Raw genomic sequence first — 4,256 nt, forward strand, 5'->3', positions numbered from 1 at the left:
GAGGCTCCCAAGGCAATTCTACTCTGTTCCCTCCCACATCTTCTTCATCCTAAATTTCAATCCAAAGCTGATGTTGCGCCCATGCAAGTAACGACATCATTTGCCTTGTGCCCACGACCTGACTCTTCTGAATTTTCCACCATCCGTTGAAGACTCTCTACCGTCATTCTTATTACTAAATACACATCTAAAGCTGTTTATCTCTCACCCAATTTACTCAACTATGCATCTTTGATCATTTGAATTTTAAAGGGATACATCTTTGACCCATCTCCTCTTTTCGCTGAAATTCCATCCTAGAGATTTCCCAATGTTCACCACCAGTTTATTTCTTTCATCCTCTTCAATAGACCATCCTAAGAATTAAGTTTGCCAACTCTAAGGTATCCTCAACGACCCAGGAGCAGTTGGTCCAGCACCTCCCACGTATTCCTGATCATGGAGATCGGCTTCCAATATTCAGACTTCTCTTCCACTTCAAACTCCTTCGTTTATTCTGTCAAACTGTTCTCCGTTGGGGTCTCCTCCGATCATAATCTTATTTTCTGCATTCTGTCCTATCGCTTCCTTGTACATCCCTTCTGACCACCGAAGAGGCGATGCTTGGTATATTTCATTTCAGTCTTTGGTGGGGATGACCGAGTGATGTGGTACTTTTCCGATTTCCCGTGGAATGGATTACATTGTTTCAGGATAGAGACTTTGTAGTGGCAGTTTCCAGCGTACCGTTGTGGTGTGATTATTTCTGAATGAGATACATTCCTTCGTCTTTTCTACTCTCACGCTAAAAAGCCTTGGTTTAACTGGCTGCTTGTTCTTCGTGCTGTTAATGATAGAGAGGTAGCTCTGCAAAAGCTACCAGAGCCTTTCAAACTACTGCCAATTATGAACTTTATATTTCTGCTCGAACTGCGCTGCTGAATCTTTCCTCCGACAACTCAAAAATTCTTTCATTAATAGAAAATGTCAAATCCTTGTTTTCTAACTCTCTTCCTAAGACTTCTGGCATCTAGCCAAAACATTCCTCCAACTTCACTTTCTTCATTTTCCTCCACTCTCAGTCCGATTTGGGCAACACGTTGTCTCCATCCATCTTGGTTAGCTGAACTCTTCAAATCCTTTTCTAAAACTCCACCTCTGGGACGATTTCTGGCATATTCTCCTACTCATCCTCCAGACTCTTTTTATGCCTGGTGCTATAAGATTCTTCTCAAATGATGTTTTCATGCCTCTGGCCTCAACTCAGAAGGCTTATGGACCTGATGGAGTGCTCCTCATTGTCTCAAAAACTGTGCCTCTGCACTTTATCAGTTCTCTCCTTCTGACCGTTCTATTTCATGGCACTGGTCACTGTTCTTCCCTTCGCAATCTATTAACAGTGAATTGGTGGTCTCTGTCCTATCTCCCACTTTTATGTTGTTCATTGATGATCTTCTTCAAAACAACTGTCCCATCTATCTTTATTGATGATTCTTAATTCTGCATTATCTACCTCTTTAATAGAAGACCTAATTTTCAGAATTCAATTATTTCGTCAGATAATGTGAACTATTTAGCCTCAGACCTTACTATTTCTGATTAAAAGGTTGAACTGGTGTCTCCAACGCCCTCAAAAACACAAAGCCTACCTATCCATTCATTACTGACCCTTAAAACAACTTAATTCTCATTCCTTGACAACACCCATTAATACCTCTCACTAAACATCCTTGTTCATTCTTAACTCCAAAATCTCAACTGGAAACTTCCATCTCATCTCATTAAACTGCTTCTCGAGGCTGGGTGTTCCAGAACTGCCCCGCTTTCAGTTCTTTCTCCCTGCACAGTTGTTGTCCAAGGTTGGGGTGGCCTTGTCCGTCTCGCATGGAGTATGCATCTTCATAGGGTGGGGGCCCACCACCTGCTGTCAGCCTGGACAGAGTGGAGGCAGTGCCTTCATCCTTCACTGCCCTCCTCATACTGATAGTCTTCTACCTCTGTGTTCCGCCTGCAATGTTGCCTCTTTCTATCTTCTATCGATATTTCCACGCTGACTGTTCTTCTTGAACTTCTGGTTAACTGCATGCCTCTGCAATCTCACACCTGACTTTCACTTATGCTCATCCCAGCCTCGTCCAAGTCTCCTTATGCAAGAGTTAAATCATAGATCAATTTTCTCTTCAACATTCCAACGCTGGTAAACTCCCTTGGAACAATCTTCCTTCATCTGGTATTTCCTCCGTTTCCACGACTTGAATCCTTCAAAGGAGGGCACAGACGACTTCCTCCGAAACTGACTTATCTTTCGCCACCCTTTTGACTTTAGGAGCAGCGAGTGCGGCTTTTTATATTAATACATTTTTTACAGTCTTTGAGCTGTCTCCCTTGCTGTAAAAAAAAAATAAAAGAGGCCACTTTCTGATCTTTAGGCAAAAGTAGTCCGTCCAGTTCAGACACCAACAGATGGAACAGACGTAGTAGCTAATAGCTGAATCCTCACTCAGAGGCATTTGTCTTGCTGAAGTGCTATATTTGACACCCAGAAAAAGTCGCAGAATTATCATAACACGGTCGTTACACCTGCACCTAAACATGTTGGAGGGGAGCAGACTAGACCTTCTTGCAATTGTTTGATGAGCACATATATCATGCGTTTAGCATTGTTATTGATGACTTAACATTGTGCCCCTGCAATCATACATGTATATAATATGTGCAGTAGAGATGCACACCAATGTAATGAATGAGGTCAGAATTTTCATTCCAATTTTAAATGTTGAGGGTGTCACTGGTGACAGTCAGTAATATAAGATGCCCAATCGATACATTGAATGTATACGATTCCATGGATTAAATTGAAAGGGCCTGATAGGAAAAAGTTCTTGATCAACTAGCCATGATAAAGACTCTAAATTCTTCTTGTTGTGCAGTAAAGACCACAAACACAGAATCGAAGCTGGATAGTGACTGTATTATTTGCTGAAGCTCACTATGATTCAGGCCTCAAGCTTGGAGATGTCCACAGGGAATACTTCTTGGCTACCAGGACAAGATGAGAGACTATCCAGCTTTTTGTCATCTTACTGAAAAGATGGGACGGTTTCCTAGCTTCATAGTGTGAGAGGGACACCACATAAGCGAAATCCATTAAAGTCTATTGTCACTGCAGAAATATGGATGTTGAGGGGCTAAATTTTATGGTTCAGTGCACATGCCAGGAATGGCAGGTCACCAGCAGGTGTGAAAAGGTCCCCAAAATAGTCCTCCTGGACCATTTTTTTTTTGTTGCAGCTGTGTGGCAGAACAATCTTGATAAGACAAGTAGCTTTAATACATTAGAACCCTGCAGGCGACACTTTGCCAGTTAAAGGAAGATATGATGGTTCCTTTTCTGCGCTTCCTGCCATTCTGTTTTTTTTTTTTTTCTGCAGATGTTATCTAGCTGGAGCAAACTGCTCAGATAATGCCTGAGAGGTGGTGTCTTGCACAGTGATTTCTTCGTATGTCCCATCAGTTCAAGGATTTCAATTTTTTTTTCAGGAGAAGTATTTAGTGTTTTACCATGGTTTCAGCGGAAGGTGTGCATTTTGGTCAGGTTTTATTTGTTATTAGGCGTAACATTTCCAGTGGTGGCGGAAATGTCTTCATCTTATTCTTCTGGTTATTCCACTCCCAGTCTATGTTTCAATGTTTTGATGTGAGCGTTTTTTTTTCTTTCTTATTCTTTGCTCCTTTTCATGGATTTTGCAGTTTGATGACACTGACAACATTTCCTTCATCTTCGGGTTCAGGCGCTTTATTAATACACAGTCATTGGCTACTCGGCACGTTGATAAACGAGAATTTTGGGGTTGCCGTATTGATATTCGTTGTTGTGCTGCGCAATATCATTCATAAATGCTTTTTATTATTATTTTTTTTTATTTTAGGTACGACTATCAATAGCGGATTTTGTTTGTTCGCTTGTTCCTCATCATTGCTAATTTTGGAGGCGATATGAATTAGCTCATAGACCCCTTATGACCGTTCCTACATGATTTGTCTGATTTTGTTTCACTTCACGACAATTATTCATCTGGTACATCCACAGGAATTGTATTGAATGGTATATATATAATTTATTGTGATTGGAACGTTTGAGATATGCTTTGAAATATGTATGTTATGGGCACATACTACTTTCTTCTGCGATGCATGCCATTAAATCTCTTTGTTCCACCTGGGAAACTGTATGTCATCTTTATCTCCTTTTTTCTTTTAATTTCTTCCACCATGGT

Source organism: Eriocheir sinensis, unplaced genomic scaffold (genome assembly GCF_024679095.1).
Source record: "Eriocheir sinensis breed Jianghai 21 unplaced genomic scaffold, ASM2467909v1 Scaffold487, whole genome shotgun sequence".
NCBI lineage: Eukaryota > Metazoa > Arthropoda > Malacostraca > Decapoda > Varunidae > Eriocheir > Eriocheir sinensis.